The sequence below is a fragment of the Piliocolobus tephrosceles genome, chromosome 16 (assembly GCF_002776525.5).
Source record: "Piliocolobus tephrosceles isolate RC106 chromosome 16, ASM277652v3, whole genome shotgun sequence".
In the NCBI taxonomy this organism is placed as follows: domain Eukaryota; kingdom Metazoa; phylum Chordata; class Mammalia; order Primates; family Cercopithecidae; genus Piliocolobus; species Piliocolobus tephrosceles.
The window spans coordinates 16,014,644-16,022,318 of NC_045449.1; the positions used below are offsets into that span (position 1 = coordinate 16,014,644).

Consider the following 7,675-nt stretch of genomic DNA (forward strand, 5'->3'; position numbering starts at 1 on the left):
GTTTATGACTCCGTCCTCCTTCTTATGAGACCATTGTCTTCCTAGAGAAGCAAGCCTTCTCTGTGCCCAGCTCCTTAACTCTGGGATGTCCCAGCTTCTCTCCCTGGGGGCTTCCTCAGGCTGTGTTTCCCTAACGGAACCTGACATTTCCCTTCCCTCCCCTGGGTGTCCCCCAAAGGCAAGCCGGAATGTCATGGGGAAGAGGACAGGAGCCCTGGCACCCAGCTGAGGCCTGGCATCCCCCAGGCTTGTCCCTCCCTTAGCAGTGGCTGCCAGTGATGTTCTAGAGCCAGGAGGGGGAGCAGCCTGGTTCTGCTTCCTGCTTGCCCTCTGGACTCTAATTAATTTCCTTCTGGTGGACTGTGTTTGATTACACCCTCATTAAGTAGCTTTGCACATGCAGGCCCTGGTGGTTTCGATATTGAAGCATCTACCTTTGCTGGTTAATATTCAGCGCTTGCTGCGTCCTCCTTTCCTTGGCTGTGTTGTTGCAGAAACTGTGGAGTCATGCCTGGAGGAGACAGACAAATGAAAGCTGATTTCCCGTGGGGCCTTCCTTCTGGGAGTGGGGTTAAAAATGAGTTTAAGAGGGAAGGGGGGAGTTGAGGTTTAAAATAGAGTATGGCTGGCGCCCTCCTCTGTGGCTTCTCCTAGCTTTCCCCTAAGACACCTGAGATGACACACCAAAAACACACAAACGCTCAGCACACTGGAAACAAAGACAGGTGGGCAGTCTGAGAGGAGCCTCCTCACTGCTAGACACATGGAGCAAGGCCAAGAAAGACACCATCCAGCCTTCCTCCCAGGAATCTGAGACCTCCGGAAGGAAGGGAGGCAGCCACTTTCTCCCTTAGTCTGAGGACTGTGCCAATCAGAAAGCCAGGCAACTGGTCCTGTACCATGGAAGTGACAATTTGGAGGTAGAAGGAGGGCTCTTCCACTCCCCTCTCCCTTCATCCTCTCCGATGCCTCTGTCTGCATCCGTTCAGAGACAGCAACTCCCAAGGCGGGAAGAGAGGGCATCCGAGAAGTCCAGTGCAGCCAGCGGGCTTGTCCAAGGACAGGAAGTGTCCTGAACATGCAGACATTGTTATAGATTTCCGTGGACTTCACTGTTGTGAGAGTTGGAGATTCAGGCCATGAAGTGGGTGAAGATGTCCCTTCTCAAGGTCAGAGTCATGTAAGCACGGTGCCTGAGTCTCATCCTGGGGCTGGACTCTTGTGCAAGCCGGAGTCCTGAGAGGTGGACTCAGCCCCAACCCAAGGAGGCTGTCATGGGGACAAGGATGCGCTGATAGACTAGATCTCTTCGAGAGTGCACAAGCTGGGGATGGGGGAAGCCTGAGCTTCCTGGAACCTGAACCCCGACCTCTGAAGATGATCTACAGCAGGATCCAGAAGAAATGAACTTTGCGGGAAAAGAATAAGAGGCCACCCAAAGAGGCCAGGCTGAGATGGAAAAGAAAACCAACAGGATGAGATGAAAGGAGAGATTAACAAGCAAAATAAGAATTGCAAGGAAATGAAATGCTAGCCGACTTGCAACCCTTCTCGGGGGCAGTGACAGCGGTAATGATGGATGTGAAATCAGTGACATGGAAGGCAAACTGGAAACCCTGGATGAAAGTGTATCATGCACAGAATACCAAAAAAGACAAATACAGAAGACACAGAGCCAGCGTTGGTTTTCCTGAGGAAGCGCCAGCCTGAGAAAAGGTCTATGTTCCACAGACCAATACCTGAAAGGAAATTCAAAGAAAACAGATCCACCACTAGACACATGGTGGCAAAAATGTTTAATAACCAAGTGTCAGGGCCAGAAAAAGAACAGCCAGGTAGAATGTGCACTTTCCCCTGCTCCCTCCTATCCCAAGAACGTGTCTATGTTTGCCTTCTTGGGGGTATGGCTGTCACCCAGGTTGGAGTGCAGTGGCTCACTTCAGCCTCAACCTCCCTGGCTCAAGCTGTCCTCCTGCTTCAGCCTCTGAAAGTGCTGGGATTACAGGCATGAGCCACCGGGGCTGGCCCTTTTTAAAATTTGTGGTAAAATACGATAACATAAAATGTACTATCTCAACCATTTTTAAGCATACAGCTCAGTTGTGTTAAGTGCATTCACACTGTTGCACAACTGATCTCCAGAACTCTTATCTTGCAAAACGGACACTGTGTCCTCATTAAACAGTAACTCCTCCTTCCCCTCCCCCCAGCCCCTGGTACCCACTATTCTACTTTCTGTCTCTATGAATTAACTAGTCTACATACCTCATATAAGTAAAATCAGACAGTATTTGTCCTTTTGTGTCTGGCTTATTTCACTTATTTGTCCCTGTGTCCTCAGGGTTCACCATGCTGTAGCATGTGTTGCAATCCCCTTCCTTTTTAAGGCTGGATAATATTCCGTTGCATGGCTAGACCACACTCTGTGTACCCATTCATCTGTTGATGACCACTCTGATTGTTTCCACCTTTTGGCTACTGTGAATGATGCTGCTGGAGACATAGCTGCTGTTTGAGTGCCTGCTTTCAGGTCTTTGGGGTATATATTCGCAAGAGTAGAATTGCTGGATCATATGGCAATTCTGTGTTTAATTTGTTTAAGGAACTGCCACACCATTTTCCATGGTGGCTGCACCATTTTACATTCCTACCAGCAGCACACAAAGGTTTCAGTTTCTTCACATTCTTGCCAACCCTTCTTATTTTCTGGGATTTTACGGGGCTTTTTGGATCTGAGAACTGGATTGGCCAGAGAAGTTAAGTTTATTTGTATTAGAAAGATTTGGGCTGGGTTTTCAGAGTGGAAATGAGAAAGCGAGGGATGGTTGGAGTAGTAAGAAAGATACAGGGAAGGGATTTTTGGAGTTTGGGCGATGTCATGAATGAGATGCCCCTTTGGTGAACTGGAGAAGTTGCTGTAGAGATATCAGTTGCTTCAGAGGTCTCCTGTATGCTGAACTGATATTCCTAGGAAGAGGACAGTCTGCTGGGGCTGTCCAGGAGACACAGTGGGGTTTTGTGGCAAAGACAGCCCTATAGGTGCCAGGGCTGAACAAGCAGCTAAAGAAACAAAAATCAGATAGCCTCATTCTCATCTTCAGGACTGAAAGTCAGAGGGTAACCAAGTCTGTCTGCGATATTTTGCAGGGAGTTTCTGTTGAGCCAGGTTGTCTTCAGGTGTGTCATCAACATGAAGGAATTCTCGGGGAGGCCAGAGCTCAGAAGAGAAAGCACCTGTGTATTCCACTTTGGGGGAAACATGTACTGGGTGACTTCCCTACAGCACAGGAATACAGAGTGAAGGTGCGAGTCCAACTGTGGGGAGGCATCGAGTGAGTGGCAGTGAGCATGTACACTCCGTGCCATTGCCTTGCACACACGTGTGCAAACGTGAATGCAAAATGCCAGCTGTTACCATTCATAGGGTTGTTTTCACATCTAAACAAATAACAGCAGCTCCTTACAGTGCCTCACACTTGTAGTCCCAGCTACCCTGGAGGCTGAGGCAGGAGGACCGCTTGAGCCCAGGAGTTCAACGTTGCAGCAAGCTATGATCGCACCGCTGCAATCCAGCCCGGATGACAGAGCAAGACCCTGTCTCAAAATAAAAAAGAATAAGTTCACAAGTGAAGAAATAATTTTTTATGAAAATAACTATATTTTCCAAAGGAAAAGAAAAACCACGTGAGGAGAGTGGTGTTGCTCCCCATTTTTGTGACTCTCTTGCATGTCTCACTTTCTAGAAGACAGCTATCAGACTTGCGCTTTTGCATTGGGTCTTGCGACAGGTTGTTTTAATTGACATCTATGAAGAAAATCTGGCATCACATAGATATGTCATTGGAAAAGGGGTCCCCACAGCACCCCTAAAATGGTCTTAAGGGTGCTTCTCCAAAGTCTACAGACCACACTTTGAGAAACGCCATTCTGACTGCCTTGTATGAATCTCTACTCACTTGCTGGAAACATGCACCCCTATTCCCAAGCCCATCATCTCTCCCCATTGCAGTGAGTCCCCAGACCTGTTTATTCATGCTCCAATCAGGTAGGGCCCCCTTCTTTGAGATACCATGTACTGCTGTGTGTTGGGTCCAGCAGCTCGGTAAGGGAGCCAAGGGTGACTTGGTGTCAGGCCAGCCACACTCTCCGAGTGTCAGTCCCCACCAGCAGTGACTCAGGCGTACCTGCTGATGTTCCCAGACACCCTGATGAGGAACCGTCCACAAACGGTGCTAGAGGTGGTACCGTTTAGACCTATCATGAGGAAAATGGGATTGTCCTCAATGCCTCATGCTTTTTTTTTTTTTTTTTTTTGAGGCGGAGTCTTGCTCTGTCTACTCGGGAGGCCTCATGCTTTTTAAGACAAACCAGCCCCTCCAAGACTAGTACAGTGCACAGGAGGGGCTGCAGGGACCATACCTGGATCTGATGCTTCCACTTCCTTTGCACATGCAGCAGGCCTCGTGTGCCTACCCCCATTCTGTGTCTTCCTGAGAACGAGGGCAGGCCATAGCTGCAGAGTCAGAAAGGAGCCTGTTCCCAGGGCTGTGGCCCAGGCTGCAGCCTCCTGAGACACCTGAGGATCTGGTGACCTCTTCTCCCTCACACCCAGCCCCGTGGGTAGTCCCAGCAGCTGGTGACACCATCATCTCCAATAGCCTGGCTTAGGGGAGGGGGGATGGAGAGGACATCACAGAGGCAGGAAGTACCCCAAGGTCTTCAGGACTATGAAGTGCCCTCAATTAGCACAAGCATCCTGTGGACCTAGGTGGGGTCGAAATAAAGCAATAAAGCAATAATGTGTGCCATGGCCTTTGTCCAGCCTCTATCTGGCTTTCCCTGTTGTAGCCCTGGGGCCTCGGGGAGCCCCACCCCAGCTGGAATTCACAGGGCGGGCCGGCGTTGGTTGGCCATGACTCACAGTGACCCTGAGCTGCCTTTCTAGAAGACCCTCCTCCTTCCCTCCCATCCTGCCTCTACACTCATTTTCCCCTCCCAAGCAACAACCACATGAACCCAGACAGTGCTCCAGAGAGGTGGAGCCACAGTGAGCAGCTGGGCAACCAGGGGGACGGCGCGGGGAGATGGCGGGGGAGTGGGCTCCGGAAAGGACATTTGGCATCTTCACAGACCTGCCCAGCCTCCTGGGTTGGCAACTGGGATTTTCTTGGTCCTTCCAGGGATGGCCTAGACTAGCTTGGAGATGTAGGGGGCCCAGGAAGATGAGGCAGGCCTGGTAGGAACACAAGAAACCCAGGCAGTCATCTGGTCCAGGGCTTTCACGCTTTTCTTTGGAACAGAACTGCGTTCGTTTGTAACCAGGAGCTGCTTTGTAAGAGCCGCAGCCTACAGCCCTGCTGGTTCCTCTCACCTCCCTCTTGTCTACCAGAGCCCCCGACCATTAGCCCCAAGATGTTGGAACACAGTTTAATAACCATTAGTGCGGTTCATCTGCCCATTTCACAGATGGGAAAATGGATCCCAAGAGGGAAGTCCCTTACCACAGACTTACAGCGAGTTGGGGCTGGCCAGGACCTAAAACCCAGTGCTATTTCCCAGGGTCATTCAGGGACAGACTGCAGGGACAGTTGGAAGGAGGATACCACTAGGTGCCAGGAGTGCTGACAGAGGAGGGGGTGCCCAGGAGTGAAGCAGAGGAGGGATAGAGGCTGGCATTAAGTGACCAACCACAGAGGAGCAGCCCAGCCTGCTCGACAGACTGTAAAAGAAAAATAACTGCATGCCTCTGGCCTCCTCCCCGTGGCCGTGGCCACCAGGGCAGCCTCTGACCATGGAAATAACCACCCTTCTGTTTCCACCTTAACTGCCCTCCTTCCCCAGCTCCCTGTCCCCAGGAAGGGGAGCCTCAAGCTGTAGGCAGGGTCTGGCTGGCAAGCCGGGCACTGGGCCACAGCCCGTTTGACCACACAGGCCCTCTGAGATCGTAGAACACAAGCACTTTGACTTTCGGCCTTCCTATGTCCCCAGCCTCCTCCCGCCCCAGGGAGGGCAGGGCTGTGATTTTGCACATTAGTGAGTGACAGTTTGTATCCTGGTGTCCCTCGTGTCCACACGGCTCCGACACACCCTCCTGACCATGAGGCCAGCGTGGACTCTGTGTGCCCAGGTCCCCGCCCAGCCCTGACTCCTGCATTTTTCTAGGGAGAGAGCTCATAGCTTTTGACACATTCTCAAATGGGTCTGTGGTCCCAGAGATGGAGAACCCCTGCAGAAGGGGAGGACGGGCCTCCCAGGGAGGAGGGGGCAGAAATGAAGTAGAAAGGGCACTGCTGCTTTCTCTGTTCCCTGCCAGAGGCTTTACATGTAGCACTTGGTCTTGTTCCCCTTACCTCCTTGTGATGCTGGGGTCACTGTCCCCATTTTACAGATGAGGAAACAGGCTCAGCAGTGGCAGGTTGCTTGCTTCAGGACGCAGCCCTGGCTGAGGGATTGAAAAAGCCAGGGCAGGGCCAGAGGTTGAAGGCGGGTGTTGCACCTGCTTCTACAAGGGAGTGCAGCTCTGGAACCTGTACCAGCCAGTGCTTCAGAAGCCTCCCCGGACTGCATCCACACCAGACCTTGAGCCCCCAGGTCCTGGTTCCCAGCAAATTTTTTCAGCAGCCAGAGAGCCTGGCACAGGGCCCGCCAGTTCGCCTCCGAGGTTCATTCCTGCCACGTGGAAAACAGAGTCCTCACAATTGGCCTCTTGTGTCCTCATTGAGGCATGAATGAAGCCTTAATGAGGGTGGGGGCGGAGTGCCCCCTAACCATGGCAGGTAGGACCTGGCTGGCAGGTGGGCTCCAAGGGGGTCCCCCCAGGAGGCTCCTCCTACCCCCAGGCGTGACACCCAGGCCCTCCAGAGCCCCCAGCAAAGACCCTTTATTTGCTTGTAGCAATGTCAGCTGCCAGACCACAGAGCCCATCCCTGCCCTCCATCCGTCCAGCTCAGCCACCCTCTCACCACCCCCGGCAGATAAGAGCAATGAGATATGCAGAACAGGCCCAGGGCTGAGGCCGCGCCCCACCCCCATCCTTCCTGAAATTCCAACAGCACAGAAGGCGTGGGCCTTGGTGTCTCCATCTGTAGACAGTGTATAATGATGTCCAGCCTGTTTGCCTTCCAGGGATTTCTAAGAATCATGTGGGGAAGGTATTTTAAAAGTTCAGAATACAAACAAAATGACAAGGAGCAAACTCAGCTGGTCACCCACACATTCCCTGCCCAGACTTCCCGTCGCCAGGGCACTGGACCCCAGCCACCTGGGCTGGGAGCCTTTCTTCTCTGGGCTGTGCTGAGGAAGGTGTGGGAGCCCCCAGAATGAGGACGGCCCTCAGTGGGTGGGCCTGCTTTGCCCCCCTACCCAGGGATGCCTCTTGATCCCCCAGGATGGCGTGAGGACAGTCTCCGGATGGGAATGTCAGTATTTCCTGGTCTGTGTAAGGCACCAAACTAGGGTCAGGGACTGCAGTGTAGCTCATACCCAAGGATGGCAGAAATTGGGCGGGGGCGGGGGGCAGGGGAGCTTGAGGAAAGGGAGCAGGCGTAACTACCCCTTTCACATGGAGTGGCACAAAGTTTAGTCCCCACCCCAGGGCAGGCATGTCATGTTTCCTTACTTCTCCAAAGCCCATCACTCCATTTTAAGCTCAGGGTCTCATGACCTACTTTAGAGG

At 52.4% G+C, this 7,675-nt stretch overlaps 1 protein-coding gene across 1 annotated transcript in view; it reads left to right on the forward strand.

The window, feature by feature from the left end:
- The window catches only part of LRRC75A (leucine rich repeat containing 75A), a 49,377-nt gene that overhangs the window by 21,173 nt on the left and 20,529 nt on the right, over positions 1–7,675 (forward strand). The gene's annotated exons all lie outside the window — the stretch shown is intronic.